Raw genomic sequence first — 15,729 nt, forward strand, 5'->3', positions numbered from 1 at the left:
GTAAAATTTCCTTGAAGAATGAATGTTTTATGTGATGTCTGCTAGTTGATTAGTGGAACTATGCAATGGAAAGATTTAGTAAAGAAATCTTAGCCAGTAGTAGTGGCTCACGCCTGTAATCTCAATACTTTGAGAGTCCAAGCTGGGTGGATCACGAGGTCAGGAGTTCAAGACCAGCCTGACCAAGATGGTGAAACCTTGTCTCTACAAAAATTATCAAGGCGTGGTGCCAGGCACCTATAGTCCTAGCTATTCAGAAGGCTGAGGTAGAGAATTGCTTGAACCCAGGAGGCAGAGGTTGCAGTGAGCTGAGATTGCACCATTGCACTCCAGCCTGGGTGACAGAGCAAGACTCCGTCTCAAAAAAAAAAAAAAAAAAAAGAATCTCAAATGCGTGACTCTTAGGTTTTATATATTTTCTCTAAAAGATGTCTTTAAGCTGGGGCCGGGCGTGGTGGCTCAAGCCTGTAATCCCAGCACTTTGGGAGGCTGAGGTGGGTAGATCACGAGTTCGAGAGATCGAGACCATCCTGGTCAACATGGTGAAACCCCGTCTCTACTAAAAATACAAAAAATTAGCTGGGCATGGTGGCGCATGCCTGTAATCCCAGCTACTCAGGAGGCTGAGGCAGGAGAATTGCTTGAACCCAGGAGGCGGAGGTTGCGGTGAGCCGAGATCGCGCCATTGCACTCCAGCCTGGGTAACGAGGGAAACTCCACCTCAGAAAAAAAAAAAAAAAAAAGATGTCTTTAAGCTACAGAGAGTGAAAGCACAGATAACCATCAGTGGCTGCATTTCAGGTTCCTTGAACAGTAGAATTTATTCTGTGATCTAAAGTTTATTGGAAAAAAAGACCAAATTTATATATACAATGTGATCAAATTATGTTACCAATCTATATATAGGGAAAAATAAAGACCAAAAAGAAATACACAAAAATATTAATAATGGTTGGGTTCAAATTTGGGGAATATATATGTATTTTTTTTTTTTTTACTTTTCACTGTTTAAAATTTTTTTCTTAATGAATATTACTTTTACTGAAAAAGCTGAAATCCCAGCCTGGGCAACATAGCGAGACCCCCATCTCTACAAAAAATAAAAAAATTAGCTGCAGTCCCAGCTACTTGTCGGGCTCAGGTAGGAGGATCATTTGAACCTGTGAGGTTGAAGCTGCAGTAAACCAAGTTTACATCACTATACTCCATCCTGGGTGATAGAGCAAGACCCTGTCTCTAAATAATTAAATAAATAAAAATCAAATCAGATAAAATTTAAAAAGTTGAAATGTCTCTTGAAATATGTAGCATTAAGTGGCATAAAATAAATTTATTTTCTGAATGTATTTTCAACTTTTTAAAATCTAAAACTATGTTGCCAAAGTCAATGATTTTTCATTTTTAAAGGTATTATTAAGAGCTCAGATTTTTAAGATTGAACATACCAAACAAATAAAACAGGAAGCTTCTACATTTATTTAAAGATTTATTCACCTAAAAGCTATTTTTTCTTCATAAAATTTTGGTCCAAAAAATAGATTTCCAATGCCTGATATTTTTCTTTTTGTTATTTCAGATTTCTGTATTTTTTGAATAAAAAGCAATGAAAAATAGTTAGATCCAGCAGGAACTATTAGCATTATTTTCTATTTAAAAAATGTGAACCAGATATAGCTAATTAATTAAGGGGTTAGAAAAATACCTCTCATTAGTCGAATGCATAAAAAGAGGCTGACATTAAGATATACTACTGAATATGCTAGTTATATGCTCTTCTCAGTTAGGTCTGTCAGGTTATTTCCAAAGTTACTTCTCTTGAATTTGGTTTTTATTATGGTAATTAAAAAAAAACTCCCTCATTTTCAATCTCAGTTTTAACTACTACTCAGGTATTTATATTATAACCTTTCACCTAGGCTTGTCAGCTAATGAAATTATTCATTCAGGAAGGGTAATTCCATTTAACTTGTTATCATAAAAAAGCAAACAGTTCAGATTGGGAATAGCCCCAAAATTAATACTTTGTTACCCTTTAGCTTTTTCATTATGATTGATTTAGGTGTAAAACTCAGCTTCAAAAATGTAGAGTGAAGGAACCTAGCTTAACATCGAGTAGATTATGTGGAGAAAGTGAGGACTTCAGTTGATGATCCAACATTATAACATTTTTGTAGAAGTATATGATCAAGGCAATTGAAAGAAGGGGAATATACAGCCAGACGTTAGCGATAAATCTTTTCATCAGATAACATGCATTGTTTTCTTTTGTTTTTTTTGTTTCTACTTTGATTTTTTGAATTATAGGTTTTTCATAGTATCAAAGAATAAATTGAACTATGATTTATATGGCAGTATTTACATAGTTGATTTCATAACAGATCTCGTGTTCTTTCAAGTATCTGATAATTATGCATTTCCTCCCTTTCTCTGTGTTGCTGTTTGTTTTTACATGCTTGCCAAAAGCAGTAATGATTACACTAACACTAGAATTCCCAGAAAAGGATAGTAATAATTCTTTAGTATTCTCCTCTGTCCAATTAAATCTGGGTATTGTGTTAATTCATTTGTGCTTTATAAAAATCACCAGCATTAAGAAATTAAAGATAGCATACAACAGTCAGGAATAAGGTAGTAAATGATCTATGAGTAATTTTCAAAGAATAGTTGGAGATAATATGTTCCAGGTCTGTGATACTTTTTGCCTCACAACAGACACAAGCACAAATTCTCTTCAGAAAAAAAGCATCTTTACCTTAAACTTCCAGGATTTCCCCATATTACATAAACCAAACGTGAACTGACAATGAAAGATCACCAAACACATAAGGGATCAGTCTACTATGAATGAGAGTCAGCAGAAACAACAAACAGATTTAGTCTATGAAAAACATCGGGGATTGGCATCATTAGAGGCACCATATAAAATAACCACTGATGAACTGTTTGAAAATATGAAAGAAGAAATCAGCCAAGAGCAGTGGCTCACACCTGTAAAATTTCAGTACTTTAGAAAGCCCAGGCAGGAGTTTCTCTTGAGGCCAGGAGTTTAAGACCAGCCAGGGCAACATAGAGAGACTCCATAAAAAAAAAAAAAAAAAAAAAAAAATTAAACTACACACCTATAGTCCTAGCTCCTTGAGACTGAGGCAGAAGGGCTGCTTGAGCCCTGGAGTTTGAGACCAGCCTGGACAACAAAAGCAAGATCTTGTCTCAAAAAATCTGTTATTTTATTTAATATTACAAATAATTAAAAGAAGGAATCTGGCCAGACACAGTGGCTCACACCTGTAATCCTAGAACTTTGGGAGGCCAAGGCGGGTGGATCACTTGAGGCTAGGAGTTCAAGACCAGTCTGGGCAACATGACGAAACCCTGTCTCTACTAAACAAACACAACACACACACACACACACACACACACACACACACACACACATTAGTTGGTCGTGGTAATGAGCATGTATACTCCCAGCTACTTAGGAGGCTGAGGTGGGAGGATCGCTTGAGCCTGGGAAGTCTGCCGTGAGGAGAGATCACACCACTGCACTTCAGCCTGGGGGACTGGAGTGAGACCCTGCCTCAAAAAAATTTTTTTTTAAATTTTTTAAACAAGGAATTAGAAAAATGAGAAACCAACAAAACTAGGTATCAGTTCATAACTAGGCATCAGTTCTGGCCAGGATCGCTTATTTTAAACTAACTTGCCTGCCAAAAAAGTCTATAAAAACTGAGTAAAATACTATATATACTGTTTGAAGTCATTGAGAAGAATCAGCACAGGCAGGATCTAAGAGACTACAATCATTCAGAGAAGAGAAGCACATGAAGTGAGCACCACATTCACATTCATCCTGGCCTTTTCCTTTGTGACATTTTCCAAATTGGAACGCAAAAGAATACAACTCTAACAGGAAGCAGTAGTCTTACCAGGCTGAAGAAACTGAGGCAGAGTTTCAAGATGATAGTGGCTGGAACTTGAAGATCAAAATCCTGGAGAGAAGAAAATTGCAGAGAAGGGATGCGAGAATCTGGATGCAAATTCCTCACAAGTTTTTAGCGGATTCCTAAACTGTGCTTGTATAGGGAGTTACTAAGAAACCTAGCAGTAAACAGCAGCTGGGAGACTAGAGAGCTGAGTAGAGATGGTTTTAAATTATCGTATGTTTCTTTTTTGTTTAAATCTCTTAATACGTAACAAATTGATTTTTGTGTAGGGATCCATTCTCATTTTAAAGCATATGGATAACTAATTTTCCACCACAGCCTAGTTCATTAATTTTTGACTATTTAGTATGTGTTCTGTATCAGTTCTAGGCTTTTGTACTATGAACTCCCTATTCATTTTTTTTAAATGAGGGATCCTGAATACTAGGGAGCCATTTGAGAAATTTGAAAATAAAAGTTACACGATCAGTGTATTTTAGGGGGACTAATATGGCAACTAAAGCTACTTTGGAAGAGAAAGAGTGGAGATACGTAGAATGCTATTAAAGTTCAGGCCAATAGAGAGGAGCTGGGTTCAAGAGATATATTATGGAGGTAGAAGTATTCATTCAACAAGCATTTGTTGAATATCTACTATGCAGTTATGATTATACAACTAGAGAGAATATGAAAAAAAGTAAATCACATATGTTAGCTTATAGTAGGTGAACTCAGTACCCATCCCTATTAAACTTTGTTTCCCTTGGTTTAGTGAACCTTCTGATATATTGGATATCAAATATCCTTTCTAAGTATTGTCTGTCCCACTTAGTTCTGGTATCCATGAATGCAGAAGTGTGCTATTTATGTAATCATGAACACTCATGTATATGTGTATGCATTCGTTCATTCAACATGTGTTAAAACTATTATATAACAGGTATCGTGTTAGGCCTTGGAACACAAAGGTAAACAACATGGTTCCTGCTCTTAAATTGCTTACAATGATCATGGATAAAGATACTAAATCATAATTAAAGCTGATTGATCTACCTTATAATACATAAATGTTATATAAAATATCTATAGCCATAATATATAGTCATTGTTATTACTGACCTAAGAAGACCAAACATTCTCATACATTATTTATTATGTGTTTAGTTTTTCTGTGTGTGTGATAGTGAACTATATTATTGTGTTATCTTTTATTGGGTTCATTTGAGGGAAAAGTTCATGTTCTTAGAGCATTTTGCTCACATCTCTATTAGAGCCACATTACCTTATACTGTAATTATTGCTTACTTGTCTCTTATCTACTAGACTGGAGCTCCAGGTAAGAACCTTTTTTCTTTGTTTTTGAATCTCTCTGAATCTAGTAGGGTCCGACATGTCTTGGTTGAATGAACTTTATTTTACTTATACATTACTAATACAAATGTCATTACTAATACAAATGTGAGACCTTTTGGAAACATTTATCTACTTTAAAAATCTATGTGTGGAAAAACTTATTGAACTCTGCTACTTGGCTTAGTTATTTTGACACATGTTCACTTCTCTGGAAACAAATTACTGTTAGTCCAAGAAACTGGAGAAATGGTACCCATGAGAATAAAATTAGTCTCAATATACTGAACATCTGCACCTAATTTTTTTTTCATTTAGAACCATCAGTTTAATCCAAGAAAGCAATCAGTCATACCTTTTCTGGACTTCTCACAAAAGATATCTAATTTTTAGAAATGTGTTCCAGGGAGGCTACTGTTTCCCTAACTTCTACAGATAGATTGGTTAATAAGAATAAAAAAGCTTTAGAAATATTCCTAAATGTTAATAGTTATACATTTTTAATCTTCCAGGAGGTTATTCGTTTGACTTCAAAAAGAGTAGACTACCCACTTTGAAAAATCGTATCATTTTAAACACAAAAATTAACCTTTGGGTTGTAGCTGCATTGTGCTTTTTTAAAATTAATAAACAATAAATAATTTTCTGTTCATCTATGAAAATTGAATACTAATTTTCAGTTTTCAAGATATACTGTTTCCATATTAATGATTTACAAAAAGGAAAAAGAATACCTCTGAAACTTTTCAGGAACACTTATAGCAGGTAACACTATTAGGTTTTCTTATTTTGCACTTGCACACACAAATACAACAAACAATCCATGCCCCAGTCCCCTTCAACTCTGTATTCCCTCTCAGTGTATATTTAGCTCTACTCACCACAATTTACCGGAGATTTTGTTTATCTGGATCTCAACCCCAGTAAAACTATTTGAGGGCAGAGACCATATTTGATTTTATAGTTACAGTCCTATCACAGTTTCTTCCACTTAATAAAGACAGTAATTTGTGTTAAGGAATACATGAATGAATGAATAAATTAATCAGTAAATGTGAATATCAAGTAGGCATGACCTTCAAAACTGTTGAAGTTTTATATTTATTCCTTTTCATTATCCCCTCACCCTCTTACAATTTTGCAGTCAGGATTTTTAAAGATTTTCTGTGAGCTTAATTTCTCAGTAAATAACGCTCTTGTATGCCTCAATTTCTTCATCTATAAAATGGAATAATACATCCTATCTTCTCTGTAGGGATAATGAGTCCGTAGATTTAAGCATTCTGTTTGTTGGAGTAATTTATTCTCAAGGACCACATCATCAATATTATTGCTATTAGTCACACTACAATATAAGCAGAAACATCAAAGTACTCTTTAGGGATCAGTAGATGTCAGAGATAGAAAGGCTCTTTAGGATCTTGTCCAATTTGTCCTTGAACGAGGAAACTGAAGTCTTCTCCTTTTATGTCTCTTCCTTTTATAAATTACTGTGCTAATCATTCTCTTTGCCTTTGCATATGCCTGGAATGTTCGCTTTTGTTTTTAGTTACTGGGAGGCCGAGGCAGGTGGATCATGAGCGCAGGAGTTTGAGAACAGCCTGGCCAACACAGTGAAACCCAGTCTCTACTGCAAATACAAAAATTATCTGGGCATGATGGAGCACGCCTGTACTCCCAGCTACTCTGGAGGCTGAGGAAGGAGAATCGCTTGAACCTGGAGACGGAAGTTGCAGTGAGCCAACATTGTGCCACCGCACTCCAGCTCCTGAGCAACAGAGTGAGACTCCATTTATCTGAATATTCTTGACAATCAGTTATAAAATATGAAAACTGGAAGGGCCCATGGAAATTATTCTTGTTTTACAGATGGGAAAACAAAGAGCTCTAGGTTTTCTTTTGATTAGGGGGAGATGTTTTGGCCCTAAAGTAGGGGAGACTGGATAGGAAAGGAAACCTTCGGGATATAGGGGACCACTGCTGCTCCTCTCACATCTCACCAGACCCTAACACCCTCGGTTTCATTAAACCCCTAAACTCCGACTTCAGGAACAGAGGAAGTGAGAAAGCTAATGTTTAATGATAAATTGTTTTTTTGCTATGTAACAAGGAACTTGTTATTTTCCAGTGCTCTGCAGAGTAAATACAGTATAATGAAAAAAAAAATGGCATCTGAATTTATAAGATCTACATTCCAGTCATAATTCAAAGACATTTGGTACTCACTAGATTGTAACCTTGATGCCTCTAATCCCAGCATTTTGGGAGGCTGAGGTGGATGTATCATTTGAGGTCATGGGTTCATGACCAGCCTGGCCAACATGATGAAACCCTGCCTCTACTGAAAATACAAAAATGAGCTGAGCATGGTGACACATGCCTGTAATCCTAGCCGCTTGGGAGGCTGAGGCATGAGAGTCACTTGAACCCAGGAGGTGGAGGTTGCAGTGACCTGAGATCACCCCACTGCACTCCAGCCTGGGTAACAAAGTGAGACTCTGTCTCAAAAAAATAAATAAATAAAAATAGTAAAAAAATAAAAATATATATATACATATATACACAGGTACATACATATATATGTATGTAACTCCTTATACATTTAACCTTCAGAGCAATGTCTTAAGTTTTATTCTTTAATTGAAAACATTAGATTTGAGCTAAAGAAAGATTATCATATACTTCAACCATTAATGTTTCTGTACCCAGCTCCTACCCTTTCTGGATCTGTCATTTGCTCAAACAAATCTGTCTTATTTAAATGAAAAGAAATATATATAGGCTTAGATCCTAGTTAGATTTTTTTTTTATTGTACTTTAATTCCTGGGGTACATGTGCAGGTCGTGCAGGATTGTTACATAGGTATACATATGCCATGGTGGTTTGCTACATACATCCTCTCATCACCTACGTTAGGTATTTCACCTAATGTCAATCCCTCCACCCTCTGCTATTCTTCCCTTAGATGCCCCCACCCCTCAACAGGCCCCAGGGTATGATGTTCCCCTCCCTGTGTTCATGTGTTCTCATTGTTCAACTCCCACTTATGAGTGAGAACATGTGGTGTTTGGTTCTTGTGTCAGTTTGCTGAGAATGATGGTTTCCAGATTCATCCATGTCCCTGCAAAGGACATGAACTCATCCTTTTTGTGGCTGCATAGTATTCCATGGTGTATATGTGCCACATTTTCCCTGTCCAGTCTATGATTGATGGGCATTCGGATTGGTTCCAAGTCTTTATTATTGTAAACAGTGCTGCGGTGAACATACGTGTGCATGTGTCTTTATGATAGAATGATTTATCATCCTTTGGATATATACCCAGTAATGAGATTACTGGGTCAAATGGTATTTCTATTTCTAGATCCTTGAGGAATCACCACACTGTCTTCCACGATGGCTGAACTAATTTACACTCCCACCAACTGTGTAAAAACATTCCTGTTTCTCCACTTCCTCTCCAGCATCTGTTGTCTCTAGATTTTTTAATGGTTGCCATTCTAACTGGCATCAGATGGTATCTCAATGTGGTTTTAATTTTGCATTTCTCTAATGACCAGTGATGATGAGCATTTTTCCATATGTTTGTTGGCTGCATAGATGTCTTCTTTTGAAAAGTGTCTGTTCGTATCCTTCACCCCTTTTTGTGGAAGTTGTTTTTTTCTTTTCTTGTAAATTTCCTTTAGTTATTTGTAGATTCTGGATATTAGCCCTTTGTCAGAGGGGTAGATTGCAAAAATTTTTTCCCATTCTGTTAGTTGCCAGTTTACTCTAATGATTGTTTCTTTATCTGTACAGAAGCTCTGGAGTTTAATTAGGTCCCATTTGTCTATTTTGGCTTTTGTTGCCATTGCTTTCGGTGTTTTAGTCACAAAGTCCTTGCCTATGCCTATGTCCTGAAAGGTATTGCCTAGGTTTTCTTTTAGGGTTTTTATGGTGTTAGGTCTTATGTTTAAATCTTTAATTCATCTGGAGTTAATTTTATTGTAAGGTGTAAGGAAGGAGTCCAGTTTCAGCTTTCTGCATATGGCTAGCCAGTTTTCCCAACACCATTTATTAAACAGGGAATCCTTTCCCCATTGCTTGTTTTTGTCAGGTTTGTCAAAGATCAGATGGTTATAATGTGTGATGTTACTTCCGAGGCCTCTGTTCTGTTCCATTGGTCTGCATCTCTGTTTTGGTACCATTACCATGGTATTTTGATTGCTGTAGCCTTGCAATATAGTCTGAAGTCAGGTAGTGTGATGCCTCCAGCCTTGTTCTTTTTGCTTAGGATTGTCTTGGCTATGCAGGCTCTTTTTTGGTTCCATATGAAGTTTAAGGTGTTTTTTCCACTTCTGTGAAGAAGGTCAATGGTAGCTGGATGGGGATAGCATTGAATCTACAAACTACTTTGGGCAGTATGGCCATTTTTATGATATTGATTCTTCCTAACTATGAGCATGGAATTTTTTTTATTTGTTTGTGTCCTCTCTTATTCCTTGAGCAGTGATTTGTAGTTCTCCTTGAAGAGGTCCTTCATGTCCCTTGTTAGTTGTATTCCTAGGTATTTTATTCTCTTTGTAGCAATTGTGAATGGGAGTTTGCTCATGATTTGGCTCTCTGTTTGTCTGTCATTGGTATATAGGAATGCTTGTGATTTTTGCGCATTGATTTTGTGTCCTGAGACTTTGCTGAAGGTTGCTTATCAGCTTAAGGAGATTTTGGGCTGAGATAATGATAATGGGGTCTTCTAAATATACAGTCATGTTGTCTGCAAATAGAGACAATTTGACTTCCTCTTTTCCTAATTGAATACCCTTTATTTCTTTTTCTTGCCTGATTGCTCTGGCTAGAACTTCCAATACTATGTTGAACAGGATTGGTGAGAGAGGACACCATTGTTAGTGCCAAGTTTCAAAGGGAATGCTTCCAGTTTTTGCCCATTCAGTATGATATTGGCTGTCAGTTTGTCATAAATAGCTTTTATTATTTTGAGATATATTCCATTGATACCTAATTTATTGAGAGTTTTTAGCATAAAAAGCTTTTGAATTTTGTTGAAGGCCTTTTCTGCATCTATTGAAATAATCATATGGTTTTTGTCTTTGGTTCTGTTTATATGATGGATTATGTTTATATATTTGCATTTGTTGAACCAGCCTTGCATTCCTGGGATGAAACCAACTTGATCATGTTGGTTAAAGTTTTTGATGTGCTATTGGATTCAGTTTGCCAGTATTTTATTGAAGATTTTCACATCAATGTTTGTCATGGATATTGGCCTGAAATTTTCTTTTTCAGTTGTGTGTCTGCTAGGTTTTGGTATCAGGATTATGTTGGTCTCATAAAATGAGTTAGGAGGATTCCCTCTTTTTGTATTGTTTGGAATAGTTTCAGAAGCAATGGTACCAGCTCCTCTTTGTACTTCTGGTAGAATTCAACTGTGAACCTGTCTGGTCTAGGATTTTTTTTTTTTTTTTTTTTTTTTTTTGGTTGTTAGGCTTTTAATTGCTACCTCAACTTTAGAGTTTGTTATTGGTCTATTCAGAGATAACAACTTCTTCCTGGATTAGTCTTGGGTGCTAGCTTTTGAATTTGTTTAATTTTGGGTGGGTGTAAGTGTCCAGGAATTTATCCCTTTCTTCTAGATTTATTGGTTTATGTGTATAGAGGTGTTTTTAGTAATCTCTGATGATAGTTTGCATTTCTGTGGATTCGGTGGTGATATCTCCTTTATCATTTTTTATTGCATAGATGCGATTCTTCTCTCTTTTCTTTTTTATTAGTCTGGCTAGCGGTCTGTCTATTTTGTTGATCTTTTCAAAAAACCAGCTCCTGGATTCATTGATTTTTTTTTTTTTGAAGGTTTTTTTATGTCTCTATCTCCTTCAGCTCTGCTCTGATCTTAGTTGTTTTTTGTCTTCTGCTAGCTTTTGAATTTGTTTAATTTTGCTCCTCTAGTTCTTCTAATTGTGATGATAGGGTGTCAATTTTGTATCTTTCTTCGCTTCTCTGGGCATTTAATACTATAAATTTCTCTCTAGACACTGCTTTAAATGTGTCCCAGAGATTCTGGCATGTAAAGAGTCTTTAAGCCTGAAAGTTTATTGATTTCAAGTTTTGTTTCCAAATCATTTTTATTGATGGGTTTCCTTGTCGAAACATTATGTAATCAAAACAGAAATATGTGGAGAGATCTCTTTTACAAACTTGATTTACGCTTCTTTGTTTTGTAGGGTTCAGAAATGACTTTGTTGTTGTTGTTTTCATGAGGCACAATGTGACCTAATTTACCTAGGCTTACTCTTTCTCAATTCTTGTACTTCTATACTTCTCTTATTCATTGATATATTGACCACTTGTTCATCTCAGAATTTTCTCTGGACTCTGATACTGCAGTAACTTACTTTTCTCCTACTCCTTTGATAGTTCATTGTTTTCTTTAACTCCCATTTCTGCCCCAAGATACAAATCTTTCTATATAGTCTAGCTTTCAGAGGTCTCATCTACTTCTGCGACTTTGAGCCATTTTCTCTCAAATCTTTGTCTCTAGCCCTAGTCTTTCCCCTAATTCCAGACTTACATTTCTAGCTATCTTCTAGAAATCTCTACCTGGATATCTTCCCCAAATCTCAATTTCAACATACCTAAAACAAGACCTTTCCTTTTTACATGTAACCAGTCCCATGATCTGATTCCTAAAAACAATTTATTGAGGTGAAGTACTCATAGAATAAAATTAACCTCTTTTTTGAAGATAGGGACTCACTTTGTCACCCAGGCTGGAGTGCAGTGGTGTGATCAGGGCTTGCTGCAGCCAGCTTCAACCTCCCAGATTAAAGTGATCCTCCTGCCTCAGCCCCCCAAGTAGCTGGGACTACAGACACATGCCACCACACCTGGCTAATTTTTGTATTTCTTGTAGAAATAGGGGTTTCGCCTTATTGCCCAGGCTGGTCTTGAACTCACAAGCTCAAGCTATCAGCCTGCCTTGACCTACCAAAGTGCTAGGATTGCAGGCGTGAGCCACCACAGCCAGTCACAATAACCATATTAAAGTGAACAATTCAGGGAAATTTTGTATATTCATAATGTTGTGCAACCACTACCTCTATCTAGTTCCAAAGAATTTCCATCACTTAAAGTAAAACCTCTTATCCATTAGGCAGTTTGTCTCCACTGCCGTCTCTCCCTAGCCCCTACCAACTACCAATATGCATTCTGTTTCTATGGATTTATAGGTATTTCACGTAAAAAGGAATTATATATGTCCTTTGTCCCTCGCTTTTTTCACTTAGAATAATGTTTTTGAGGTTCATTTTTGAGGTTCATCCAAGCTGTCACATGTATTAGTACTTCATATGTTTTTATAGATGAATAATCTTTTCTTTTATAAAATCAATGACACTATCTTTAATTATTAAATTTTTTAATGAGTCTAGAATGTAAAAGACAGTTTCTTAGGTGAAATTACGTGATTTAGAAAGGAAAGAGAGAATAACAGAGGTAGTATATTAGAATAAGCTTCTAGTTAACAGAATATAGCTAACTTATGGATGGATAGTATTTTCTATTTTGTGTATATACCACAGTTTATTTATTCGTTCATCCAAGTGCTGTTTCCACTATTGTGTATAGTGCTTCTGTGAACATATATGTACATGTACTTGTTTGAGTACCTGTTTTCAGTTCCTTCATTTGCAATTTATGGTACTGTATTCTTTTAGTCACTGAGGTTTAAAAACTGCATGGCACATAATAGGTGCTAAATTTATGTTGAATTAGTTTTCGTTCACTTCTTTCTCCTTTACCTCTTCTGCCTAATCACATGTTAATTCAGCTATAGACTTAACTATTCCACGAACTGTATAACATTGAGCAAAACACAACTAGTTTTTTGTACATAGTCTTCTGTAGGCCTCTACAAGGCCTCTTTATATTTATTCTTCTGTAAAATGACGTTCTTGAACCACAAACATAAAGTCAAAGACAACCTGGGAAATATATTTTAACTTAAAACAGAGAGCAAATACAAATTGCTCCTTGGAATTGATAAGCAACCTAGAGAAAAATCAGCAGACAGTTTACATTAAAAGAAATTCAAATGACCCTCAAGCATATGAAAATATGTTCAAATATGCATATAAAAGCAATGCAAATTAAAGCAATGCTAAGATACTTTTTCCCAACGATCACCTCACTATGTTAGTGAGGCTGTGGATAAATAAGTTTTTTCATACTCTGCCCCTGGGATAGTTACCTAAATTGCAAATGCATATACCCTTTGACCAGGCAATTCCATTTCTGGTAATTTATCCTAAAGACAAACCTGCACATATGTAGTAGGTTATTTATGGCAGCAATATTTACAAAAACAAGGTAGAAGCAACTCAACTGCCCATCAATAGGAATCTAGTTTATAAAATATGGTACATTTATACAATGGAAAACTAGGGAACTGTGAAAAGAATGATGATGCTATCTGTCTATTAAAATGAAAATACCTTCAAGATATATTGTTAAGTGAATAAGAGATGCATTAAAAATAAGACAATGTAAAATTAAGATGATAAATTGCAAAGAAAAATTTTTTAAAGGCCAGGCATTATGGCTTATGCCTGTAATCCCAGCACTTTGGGAGGCTGAAACAGGATTGCTTGAAGCCAGGAATTTGAGACCAGCTTTGGGAACAAAGCAAGACCCTGTCTCTACAAAAAAAGAGTTTAAAAATTAGCTGGGCATGGTGACGTGCAGCTGTAGTCCCAGCTCCTTGGTAAGTTAAGGCTAGAGTACCAGCTTGAGCCCAGGAATTTGAGGCTGAAGTGAGCTATGATCATGCCACTACACTCCAGCCTGGACAACAGAGAAAGACCTTGTCTCTAAAAAAAAGAGAAAAAAAAAAAACAAAAAACACTAAAAAGGTTAAGAATATAAAGACTTTCTAAAGACATATAATAAACTAATAAAATAATTTATGCAGAGTGAGGGCATAGGAAGGAATGAGGCAGATTAGAGCAGAGGTGGGAGAAAGCTTTTATTATATACCTTTTTATATTATTTTTTTGAACCACCTGAATACATTTTATGCAAAAATTTTAAGGTAAAAGTAAATTATTTTTAAAATTATGGCAGCAAAAAGGTTAATAGAAATAGACATGTTTGAGCAAGACTGGGAAATGGCAAAAAATTCCAAGGGAAAGAGATAGACATAAGGTAACTGCAAGTTTACCATGGATATAATGCCATAGGCAACAAGCACCAGACAAATTACCCTAGTGCAAAGAAAAGTAATTAAACTGTGCAGCAACATTTAAACAGCTGAAGCATAAGTAAAATATTAGCACAGGAGAAGAGGCTGTACAAGAATTCGATTTTATGTTTAACACATTTAAATGGAAAGATTTTAATTAAAGCTGTTATTTAAAGCTGCAAAAATATTTTAAATCAAGAATATTTATTGTAAATGGACTCTATTCTTTATATATTCTCAACCGCTACTTCGGTCTTTCTATAACACCAACTTATATACATTCCATCCATGTCAAGAAAAGTCATTTGTTATCTTGATGACTTACATGGTAAGACATATATATGAAAACATCTTTAGATCTGGGATTTTACTGTGTTATGTAAATGAACTAATACTAAAGTAACAGTAGAACTATCATAACCTTGTCTAAAGGTAACAGACTGCCGTGTATCAAATACTGTCATTATTTTTCTTAAAGTCTTTTTGTTATATAGGTAAGACATGTTCCTTATAGCAAAAAAAAAAAAAAAAAAAAAAAAAAAAAAAATTGTCCTTTGTGCCATTACTCATACCTTTTGCTTCAGACATTTTCAGTAGATAGCACTATGCATCTCTGTGGCTGTATTCACTTGTTAGTCCATTTTAAAACAATAAAATAAGTGCTCATTCTACCACAAGCTGTATAGCCAATGGGTATCTGAAGAGTAAGGAATTAGTGATAATTTATGAGTTTGGGGCTGTTGGTATGCTTCCAAAAGAAGGCAACAAAAGACATTTGTGATGTCCACTATACTTAGAAATGTAGGAAAGTCTTAGTATTTGAAACTCTTATGTTCTGGAATCTTAAGAAACCTCTGGATTGACATGGTGTTACTAGACAGCTCTTGCAGTTTACTTCAACACTAGCTAGACTACTTTCTCAAAGCAGTGAGGAAGTCCTAAAGAGTCTTGCTTCATTTTATTCCAACTTCTGGAGTTTTTAAGCTAATATTGTTTGTCCTCTTCCATGTATGTAGAAACTATCTCTAAACCTATCCTCTCATTTTCTAATTTAAAAGCTGCTTCCAAATATATATATTTTAATATATATTTGATTCAACTTTAGGTTCTGGGGTACATGTGAAGAACATGCAGGATTGTTGCATAGGTACATATATGGCACTGTGGTTTGCTGCCTCCATCCCCATTACCTATATCTGGCATTTCTCCCCATGTTATCCCTC

At 35.6% G+C, this 15,729-nt stretch overlaps 1 protein-coding gene and 1 pseudogene across 5 annotated transcripts in view; both read left to right on the top strand.

The window, feature by feature from the left end:
* Positions 1–15,729, top strand: part of INVS (inversin) — a 226,390-nt gene that overhangs the window by 25,497 nt on the left and 185,164 nt on the right. The window lies entirely within an intron of this gene.
* Positions 1–15,729, top strand: part of LOC141583761 (homeobox protein NANOG pseudogene) — a 72,507-nt pseudogene continuing 56,778 nt past the window's right edge.

This window comes from Saimiri boliviensis, chromosome 2 (assembly GCF_048565385.1).
Source record: "Saimiri boliviensis isolate mSaiBol1 chromosome 2, mSaiBol1.pri, whole genome shotgun sequence".
In the NCBI taxonomy this organism is placed as follows: Eukaryota; Metazoa; Chordata; class Mammalia; order Primates; family Cebidae; genus Saimiri; species Saimiri boliviensis.